Raw genomic sequence first — 11,595 nt, forward strand, 5'->3', positions numbered from 1 at the left:
CATGGTATCTCTCCCCGAACCCCAGAACTCCTGGGGGCTCCTTACCCTCTGTACCACCCTTTGTGGTTCTTAGTTACAGGTCATAGATTTTAGAGGTGCAAAGGTGCTCAGAGTCCAACAGTTTAAAACTTCAGCTTTAAGCTGAAGAATTCTTTTGCATTCAGATGAAATCCTCTTCCAAGTGGCACTGCTTAGAATACATAGCTGGGGTGGGGCTAGGAGGCCAAGAACATCACTATTTGTACCTCTTTTTCCCTATGGGGTCTTGAGGCACTTTGGGGAGGCACTTGGGACCTGGGGAGCATAATTTGGAAACCACTCATCGTCCAAACCTGTACTTTATAGATGAGGAAACTGAGGCTCAGAGGGGGTAAGTGACATGCCCTTTCATCCACTCAGTATTGTTGATCACCAAGTCTGTGCCAGGCACAGTGTCAGGTGTTGGGAATGGTGACCAGGATGGACTAGTGTGCCCTCATGAGCTTTTATTCTAGCTGGGGAGATGGACATTGAGTAAGTAAGCGCACAGACACAATGATCACAGATTGCGATAACAGCTAAGGGGAAACCCAGCATATGCTAGACTCACGTGAGTTCAAGGAGGGTCTTTCCGAAATGACCTTTGTTCTGAGTCCTGAGGATAAGAAGAAACCCGATATGTGAAGAGTTGGGAAGGTAGGAGTCCTATTGAGCCTTGTTGGTAGGTCACAGTGAAATGTCTGGATTTTATTCTCAGTGGGCTGGAAAACCAGTGGAAGGGCTTAAGCAGGGAAATGATAAGACCTGATCTTGTTCCTCCTGTTATTTGTCTCCTTGGAGACATGGGTGGATATCAGTCTTTATACTTTTCTAGTATTCCATGCAGAGTACGTGCTGAAAATACGTGCGTTGACGGCTGATTGCCTGAAGTCAACAAGGATTTATAAGCTGTCTTCTAGACCAGTATCTCTTTATCTATTTTGGGTTTAGAACCCCCTCCAATGTCTTATCAGAGCTATGAGGCTTTCCTTAGAAAATATCCTCATGTGCACATGCATACCATGTTGTGCATAAAAAAAGGTCATGAATGCGCTGAGGACCATCTCAGGACCTTGCACCAGGACCCGCTGCTGTAGAAGCTGCATCACGAGATACCTTTAGTCTGAAGATCCCTCATTTGGCTGGATATCATTGTTATCCTGGATTTAGAGGCAGATTATTTTAGTATCTTTAAACCCCAGCTTTTCTGCCTGTAAGACTGGCTAATGTATATGTCACGGGGGACTTTATTTATTTATTTGTTTATTTTTTTGGGGGTGGGGACTTTAAGAATAAAATGAAACAGGGACTTCCCTGGTGGTCCAGTGGTTAAGAATCCTCCTTCCAATTCTGGGGACGTGGGTTCGATCCTGGTCGGGGAACTAAGGTCCCACATGCCTCGGGGCAACTAAGTCCATGTGCTGCAACTACAGAGCCCACGTACTCTGGAGCCCGTGGGCCACAACTAAAGAGAAGCCCGTGCACCGCAATGAAGAGCCCGTGCCGCAATGAAAGATCCTGCATGCCGCAACTAAGACCCAATGCAGCCAAAAATTAATAAATAAATAAATTAAATTAATATTTTCAAAAATTCTTAAAAAAATTTTTTTAAAAAAGAATAAAATGGGAGAGAGCAGTCAAGATGGCAGAGTAGAAGGACGTGCTCTCACTCCCTCTTGTGAGAACACCAGAATCACAGCTAGCTGCTGGACAATCATCGACAGGAAGACACTGGAACTCACCAAAAAAGATACCCCACATCCAAATACAAAGGAGAAGCCACAGTGAGACAGTAGGAGGGGCTCAATCACAGTAAAATCAAATCCCATAACTGTTGGGTGGGTGACTCACAGACTGGAGAACACTTATACCACAGAAGTCCACCCACTGGAGTGAAAGTTCTGAGCCCCACGTCAGGCTTCCCAACCTGGGGGTCCGGCAACGGGAGGAGGAATTCCTAGAGAATCAGACTTTGAAGGCTAGTGGGATTTGATTGCAGGACTTCGACAGGACTGGGGGAAACAGAGACTCCACTCTTGGAGGGCACACACAAAGTAGTGTGTGCATCGGGACCAAGGGGAAGGAGCAGTGAACCCAGGGGAGACTGAACCAGACGTACCTGCTAGTGTTGGAGGGTCTCCTGCAGAGGCGGGGGGTGGCTCTGTTTCACCGTGGGGACAAGCACATTGGTAGCAGAAGTTCTGGGAAGTACTCCTTAGCGTGAGCCCTCCCAGAGTCTGTCATTAGCCCCACCAAAGAGCCCGGGTAGGCTCCAGTGTTGGGTCGCCTCAGGCCAAACAACCAACAGGGAGGGAACCCAGCCCCATCCATCAGCAGTCAAGCGAATTAAAGTTTTACTGAGCTCTGCCCACCACAGCAATAGCCAGCTCTACCCACCACCAGTCCCTCCCATCAGGAAACCTGCACAAGCCTCTTAGATAGCCTCAGCCACCAGAGGGCAGACAGCAGAAGCAAGAAGAACTACAATCCTGCAGCCTGTGGAACAAAAACCACATTAACAGAAAGATAGACAAGATGAAAAGGCAGAGGGCTATGTACCAGATGAAGGAACAAGATAAAACCCCAGAAAAACAACTAAAAGAAGTGGAGATAGGCAACCTTCCAGAAAAAGAATTCAGAATAATGATAGTGAAGATGATCCAGGACCTTGGAAAAAGAATGGAGGCAAAGATCGAGAAGATGCAAGAAATGTTTAACAAAGACCTAGAAGAATTAAAGAACAAACAAACAGAGATGACCAATACAATAACTGAAATGAAAACTACACTAGAAGGAATCAATAGCAGAATAACTGAGGCAGAAGAACGGATAAGTGACCTGGAAGACAGAATGGTGGAATTCACTGCTGCAGAACAGAATAAAGAAAAAAGAATGAAAAGAAATGAAGACAGCCTAAGAGACCTCTGGGACAACATTAAACGCAACAACATTCACATTATAGGGGTCCCAGAAGGAGAAGAGAGAGAGAAAGGACCTGAGAAAATATTTGAAGAGATTATAGTCAAAAACTTCCCTAACATGGGAAAGGAAATAGCCACCCAAGTCCAGGAAGTGCAGTGAGTCCCATACAGGATAAACCCAAGGAGAAACACGCCAAGACACATAGTAATCAAATTGGCAAAAATTAAAGAAAAATTATTGAAAGCAGCAAGGGAAAAACGACAAATAACATACAAGGGAACTCCCATAAGGTTAACAGCTGATTTCTCAGCAGAAACTCTACAAGCCAGAAGGGAGTGGCATGATGTACTTAAAGTGATGAAAGGGAAGAGCCTATTACCAAGATTACTCTACACGGCAAGGATCTCATTCAGATTTGATGGAGATATCAAAAGCTTTACAGACAAGCAAAAGCCAAGAGAATTCAGCACAACCAAACCAGCTCTACAACAAATGCTAAAGGAACTTCTCTAAGTGGGAAACACAAGAGAAGAAAAGGACCTACAACAACAAACCCAAATCAAGAAAATGGTCATAGGAACATACATATAGATGATTACCTTAAACATGAATGGATTAAAGGCTCCAACCAAAAGACACAGGCTTGCTGAATGGATACAAAAACAAGACCCATATATATGCTGTCTACAAGAGACCCACTTCAGACCTAGGGACACATACAGACTGAAAGTGAGGGGATGGAAAAAGATATTCCATGCAAATAGAAATCAAAAGAAAGCTGGAGTAGCAATACTCATATCAGATAAAATAGACTTTAAAATAAAGAATGTTACAAGAAACAAGGAAGGACACTACATAATGAACAAGGGATCAATCCAAGAAGAAGATATAACAATTATAAATATATATGCACCCAACATAGGAGCACCTCAATACATAAGGCAACTGCTAACTGCTGTAAAAGAGGAAATCGACAGTAACACAATAATAGTGGGGGACTTTAACACCTCACTTACACCAATGGACAGATCATCCAAAATGAAAATAAATAAGGAAACAGAAGCTTTAAATGATACAATAGACCAGATAGATTTAATTGATATTTATAGGACATTCCATCTAAAAACAGCAGATTACACTTTCTTCTCAAGTGCACATGGAACATTCTCCAGGATAGATCACATCTTGGGTCACAAATCAAGCCTCAGTAAATTTAAGAAAATTGATATCATATCAAGCATCTTTTCTGACGACAATGCTATGAGATTAGAAATGAATCATAGGGGAAAAAACATAAAAAACACAAACACATGGAGGCTAAACACTACATTACTAAATAACCAAGAGATCACTGAAGAAATCAAAGAGGAAATCAAGAAATACCTAGAGACAAATGACAATGAAAACACGACAATCCAAAACCTATGGGATTCAGAAAAAGCAGTTCTAAGAGGGAAGTTTATAGCTATACAAGCCTACCTCAAGAAACAAGAAAAATCTCAAATAAATAATCTAACCTTACACCTAAAGGAACTAGAGAAACAACAACAAACAAAACTCAAAGTTAGCAGAAGGAAGGAAATCATAAAGATCAGAGCAGAAATAAATGAAATAGAAACAAAGAAAACAATAGCAAAGATCAATAAAACTAAAAGCTGGTTCTTTGAGAAGATAAACAAAATTGATAAGCCATTAGCCAGACTCATCAAGAAAAAAAGGGAGAGGACTCAAATCAACAAAATCAGAAATGAAAAAGGAGAAGTTCCAACAGACACTGCAGAAATACAAAGCATCCTAAGAGACTACTACAAGCAACTTTATGCCAATAAAATGGACAACCTGAAAGAAATGGACAAATTCTTAGAAAGGTATATAACCTTCCAAGACTGAACCAGGAAGAAACAGAAAATATGAACAGACCAATCACAAGTAATGAAATTGAAACTGTGATTAAAAATCTTCCAACAAACAAAAGTCCAGGACCAGATTGCTTCACAGGTGAATTCTATCAAACGTTTAGAGAAGAGCTAACACCTATCCTTCTCAAACTCTTCCAAAAAATTGCAGAGGAAGGAACACTCCCAAACTCATTCTATGAGGCCACCATCACCCTGATACCAAAACCAGACAAAGACACTACAAAAAAAGAAAATTACAGACCAATATCACTGATGAATATAGATGCAAAAATCCTCAACAAAATACTAGCAAACAGAATCCAACAACACATTAAAAGGATCATACACCATGATCAAGTGGGATTTATCCCAGGGATGCAAAGATTCTTCAATATACGCAAATCAATCAATGTGATACACCATATTAACAAATTGAAGAATAAAAACCATATGATCATCTCAATATATGCAGAAAAAGCTTTTGACAAAATTCAACACCCATTTATGATAAAAACTCTCCAGAAAGTGGGCATAGAGGGAACCTACCTCAACATAATAAAGGCCATATATGACAAACCCACAGCAAACATCATTCTCAATGGTGAAAAACTGAAAGCATTTCCTCTAAGATCAGGAACAAGACAAGGATGTCCACTCTCACCACCATTATTCAACATAGTTCTGGAAGTCCTAGCCACGGCAATCAGAGAAGAAAAAGAAATAAAAGGAATACAAATTGGAAAAGAAGAAGTAAAACTGTCATTGTTTGCAGATGACATGATACTATACATAGAGAATCCTAAAACTGCCACCAGAAAACTGCTAGAGCTAATTAATGAATATGGTAAAGTTGCAGGATACAAAATTAATGCACAGAAATCTCTTGCATTCCTATACACTAATGATGAAAAATCTGAAAGAGAAATTATGGAAACACTCCCATTTACCATTGCAACAAAAAGAATAAAATACCTAGGAATAAACCTACCTAGGGAGACAAAAGACCTGTATGCAGAAAACTATAAGACATTGATGAAAGAAATGAAAGATGATACCAACAGATGGAGAGATATACCATGTTCTTGGATTGGAAGAATCAACATTGTGAAAATGAGTATACTACCCAAAGCAATCTACAGATTCAATGCAATCCCTATCAAATTACCAATGGCATTTTTTACGGAGCTAGAACAAATCATCTTAAAATTTGTATGGAGACACAAAAGACCCCAAATAGCCAAAGCAGTCTTGAGGGAAAAAAACGGAGCTGGAGGAATCAGACTCCCTGACTTCAGACTATACTACAAAGCTACAGTAATCAAGACAATATGGTACTGGCACAAAAACAGAAACATAGATCAATGGAACAAGATAGAAAGCCCAGAGATAAACCCACGCACCTATGGTCAACTAATCTATGACAAAGGAGGCAAAGATATACAATGGAGAAAAGACAGTCTTTTCAATAAGTGGTGCTGGGAAAACTGGACAGCTACATGTAAAAGAATGAAATTAGAATACTCCCTAACACCATACACAAAAATAAACTCAAAATGGATTAGAGACCTAAATGTAAGACTGGATACTATAAAACTCTTAGAGGAAAATATAGGAAGAACACTCTTTGGCATAAATCACAGCAAGATCTTTTTTGATCCACCTCCTAGAGTAATGGAAATAAAAACAAAAATAAACAAATGGGACCTAATGAAACTTCAAAGCTTTTGCACAGCAAAGGAAACCATAAACAAGACGAAAAGACAACCCTCAGAATGGAAGAAAATATTTGCAAACGAATCAACGGACAAAGGATTAATCTCCAAAATATATAAACAGCTCATGCAGCTCAATATTAAAGAAACAAACACCCCAATCCAAAAATGGGCAGAAGACCTAAATAGACATTTCTCCAAAGAAGACATACAGACGGCCACGAAGCACATGAAAAGATGCTCAACACCACTAATTGTTAGAGAAATGCAAATCAAAACTACAATGAGGTATCACCTCACACCAGTTAGAATGGGCATCATCAGAAAATCTACAAACAAATGCTGGAGAGGGTGTGGAGAAAAGGGAACCCTCTTGCACTGTTGGTGGGAATGTAAATTGATACAGCCACTATGGAGAACAATATGGAGGTTCCTTAAAAAACTAAAAATAGAATTACCATATGACCCAGCAATCCCACTACTGGGCATATACCCAGAGGAAACCATAATTCAAAAAGACACATGCACCCCAATGTTCATTGCAGCACTATTTACAATAGCCAGGTCATGGAAGCAACCTAAATGCCCATCAAGAGATGAATGGATGAGGAAGTTGTGGTACATATATACAATGGAATATTACTCAGCCATAAAAAGGAACGAAATTGAGTCATTTGTTGAGACGTGGATGGATCTAGAGACTGTCATACAGAGTGAAGTAAGTCAGAAAGAGAAAAACAAATATCGTATATTAACACATGTAAGTGGAACCTAGAAAAATGGTACAGATGAGCCAGTTTGCAGGCCAGAAGTTGAGACACAGATGTAGAGAACAGACATATGGACACCAAGGGGGGAAAACTGCGGTGGGGCGGGGATGGTGGTGTGCTGAATCGGGCGATTGGGATTGACATGTATACACTGATGTGTATGAAATTGATGACTAATAAGAACCTGCAGTATAAAAAAACAAAACAACTAATACTAAACTTTCATTGGGTTATTTGTATGGAAATATGTTAATATAAATGTTTCAGACATTACATGAAATTTCTAAAAATCTTATATGTTCTGGTATAATGTTATCAGTCATAATCCTAGTTATTACTTTAAAATGTATATCTCAGAAATAACTAATTTTCTTGTCAACTGCATTATTATGAACTTTCATCAGATCTTTAACCATGGTCATTTTTAAGTCTTTTGTCATTTACAGACAGTTCTGGGTGTACTCTGATGCTTTTGCAAATATGTTCCTATAAAAGGGTTTCATCTGCAAGAAATTCATGGAAAAGACCCTGACAAGTACAGGTTTCTGGTAACTGACGGTACTGCTGAAATGAATGAATAAGCATTTTCAGAACTCTAATGAAAAACTGATGAACTCATAAAAGTGCTAACAAAAGATCAAGATGAAAAAAAAATTAATTACATGGGACTGAGTGAACTGATGAGGATGAGTATAATTTTTGTGACTTTCTGTTTGAATTAAAAAAAAAAATCCCACAAGGACTCAGAGGCAAAGAATATACAAATCAATTTTCACTGCACAGTAAAGGAGCTGTTACAGTGGAGGATTACTGGACTGAATGTCAATATTATGACATAGTATGAGTGTGTTTCATGTTTGGTAATTGCAATCATTGTTGCTTTTGTTGTGGTCATCCATGTACAATGCTTGGTGTCAGTCTATTTATCTCTTGCAAAAATAAAATACAGTGTGTGTGTGTGTGTGTGTGTGTGTGTGTGTGTGTGAAAAAAAAAAACAATAAATAATGAATTCCAGTGGCAACCAAAAAAAAAGAAAGAGATCATAAGGGCCCAATTCTTCGAACAGACATCTTAAAGAATCTGCCTGGTTTAAGATAAATTAGGAAATTTGGAAAAAGACTTTATCTGGGGCCTTGACAATACCCAGGAAGAAGGAGCTCTGGCCACTGCTTATCGAGGTCCTCCTACATGCCAGTTATTCAGCACTGATTATCTCAAGAACAGCATTTTATTACCTCCATTTTAGAGACTGAATCTCAGCTTTATCAGAGAGGTTATATGGCTAGTAAAAAAGTCCTGCCACTTTATTTTTTTTTAATTAATTAATTAAATTTTTTTTTTTTTCTGGCTGCATTGGGTCTTCATTGCTGCGCGCAGGCTTTCTCTAGTTGCGGTGAGCAGGGCCTACTCTTCGTTGTGGTGCTCGGACTTCTCAGTGCAGTGGCTTCTCTTGTTGCGGAGCATGGGCTCTAGGTGCATGGGCTTCAGCAGTTGCAGCGTGTGGGTTCAGTAGTTGTGGCACGTGGGCACTAGAGTGTGCAGGCTTCAGTAGTTGCGGCACGTGTGCTCAGTAGTTGCGGCACGTGGGCCCTAGAGTGCCTGGGCTTCAGTAGTTGTGGCTCACGGCTCTAGAGCGCATGCTCAGTAGTTGTGGCGCATGGGCTTAGTTGCTCTGTGGCATGTGGGATCTTCCCGGACCAGGGATCGAACCCATGCCCCCTGCATTGGCAGGCGGATTCTTAACCACTGAGCCACCAGGAAAGTCCCCTGCTACTTTAAAAAACGGTGAAGAAGGTAACAATGATGGTGGTGATGACGTGGTGATGATGGTGGAGGTGACGGTGGAGATGATGAGATGATGGTGATGACGACGGTGGTGATGGTGATGATAGCAGTTACCACTCAGTGACCCCATTTTATTCAACATGTCATCTTTGTTCAGCTCATGGGCTTTGGAGTCAGAAAGCCTGTCTTGGAGTTCCAGGTGTGACACAGAAAAAACTCAATACATGCAAGTTGTAATTACTTATTATTATTATTAGTATTATTGAATCTTCACAAAAGTCCTCGAAAGCAGTATTATTCCCATTTTACAGATGAGAAAACTGATTCGGAAAAGTCACCAGAAATCAGACTAAGTGGAAGAACTATCTCCCCAGAATCAATCCTTCCAATGTCACCTTTAGGAAATTTGTCAAATCCTTGTGTCCCTAGATAGTCCTAGATAGGACTTTCTTTTAAATGGAATCACTAATCTTTTTCACGTACATAAATACCTTGTGAAAGGAAATGTTATAGCACTAACTTAAACACGAACCCATTTGTTGAAGGAGGTCCTTGAGAGGATATGACCACCAGGTGACCTGCGAGCTGGCCCTGGGCAATTAGAAACTCCTCACCCCCTCCCCTGCCCTTGGAATATACATCCAGCCCCTCCCCCACTCCCACAGTGGGAGCTGTTACAAGGACACAAGCCTTGAGAGAGCGGGGTGTTACTGAGACCATCCAGAAGGTCTCCGTGACTGAGCCCAGTTCCGGCCTCTATAAACTTTAAGACTCTGGCAGGCGGGGGTGGAGACCTACCCTTCTTGCAGCATCCAAGACAAGCCCTATATGTCAGTTCCCTTGCATATTACACCTGCCACCCACCAATCTGGAGTGGCTGCCTCTTTCTTCAGTCTCTCCCTGCTCTCCACCACAGTGGGGGCCAGTTTCTGAACCAACACTGTTATCACTTGTCACAAATAGAAAGTAGAAACAAATACAATATGCGTACAGAAATACCATTAGATTCTAATTAGATACAGTTACCTGGGAGTCTGAGGTCTGCTTTCTCTTTGTTGAAAAACGGAGATTAGCAAGTATTACAGAGAGGAGTTAAAGGCCACTAGCCCTGAATGAGATTTCCTTCTTCCTGTGATGGGGCTGAAAGTGAATTAAACAGGAGATGACTGTCTAGGTGGGCAACGTCCTGCCCCTCTGCTGCCCCATCACCTCCACTGCCACCCTCTGAAACAGTCTCCCACACTCTGCCCACAGTGACCTATAGCCTTGCTGAGCTGGGGAGAGCTCACGAAGGGGCTCAGCAATGGTTGTTTCTGAAAAGAGAAGCAGGAGATGGACGGGGCAGGACTCTCGAGGTCCCGCCTGACTTGAGGGGCATATTTCCAAATGCGCTGAGCAGCAGCCCGCTGGTGAAACCCAGGAGGCACATGGGAGCTCTGCCGGGAAAACGTATTTCTGCTTCCAGCTCCCGAAGGCTGGCCAGGCACCAAATCCAACCCCATGGGCCCCTCCGTCTTCGTCCACACCTGGGTGGAGGCCACGCCTTCTCAGTGGAGGCTGAGAGCCCTGGGGCAGCACCTGCGGTGAGGAGAAAGGGGACTGGGCAGGAACACAGGCACCGGAGCAGACAGGGTCTGTGTCCCGTTCCCGTCATTCCCAGCTGTCAGCCCTTGGACCAGTCTCACAGCCTTTTTGAGCCTCAGTTTCTTCATCTGCAAAACGGAGTCATAAAACCTCAAACACCTCTTCGCTGGGCTGCAAGGACTGGGCGAGATGGTGGCACGTGAGGTTCTCAGCAGAGCACCTGGCCCTGAGAAGGTGCTGAACAACTCTGAATTCCCTTCTCCACCTGCAAAACCAAAGAGGGCACCATTCACCCCAACCCAGCTTGCCCCGTCCTGGGGCTGCAGGGACTCCTCCAGCAGATCTGTCCGTTGCTTCACGGAGAGCATGTGTGGAAGGGACAGCGAACTGGCGAACTCCGGATGCCGGTCACGCCCAGGGACTGACTCTGAGCCCACCGAGGTCGTTTCTCCTCCAAGGAAAGGCGGACACACGCTGGGCTCAGCACTCCCCACCAACCTACCCAAAGCCGGGGACAGAGCTATCCTCGGAATGCCACCGAGGTCGGAGATGCCAGTACGCAGAGGGCTCCAGCCCCCGTGAAGCCACCACCAAACGAACGAGGACAGCCACCAAGCAGGGAGCGTGTGCCGTGTGCCAGGCACTGTGCCAGCACTTCCCCCGCCTCCTCGCTTTCCTCTTCTAAGCCCCTGAGATCATTCAGATATGGAACGGGGTAGGTAAGGTCTCATCTCCTGTCCAAGGTGGTTCCAGGAGGGAGGGGCAGAGGGGGAGCCCCACCCTCCCGTGCTGATGTCACACCGTGTGCAGCCGCCCGCTGTTCTGTGCCAGCAGAGGTCTGTGTGATCACTGCTCTGGCCTAAGAGAGCTGGCACCAGGAAGCCTTCAATAAACATTAATATGGT

The sequence above is a fragment of the Balaenoptera musculus genome, chromosome 14, assembly GCF_009873245.2.
Source record: "Balaenoptera musculus isolate JJ_BM4_2016_0621 chromosome 14, mBalMus1.pri.v3, whole genome shotgun sequence".
Classification (NCBI taxonomy): domain Eukaryota; kingdom Metazoa; phylum Chordata; class Mammalia; order Artiodactyla; family Balaenopteridae; genus Balaenoptera; species Balaenoptera musculus.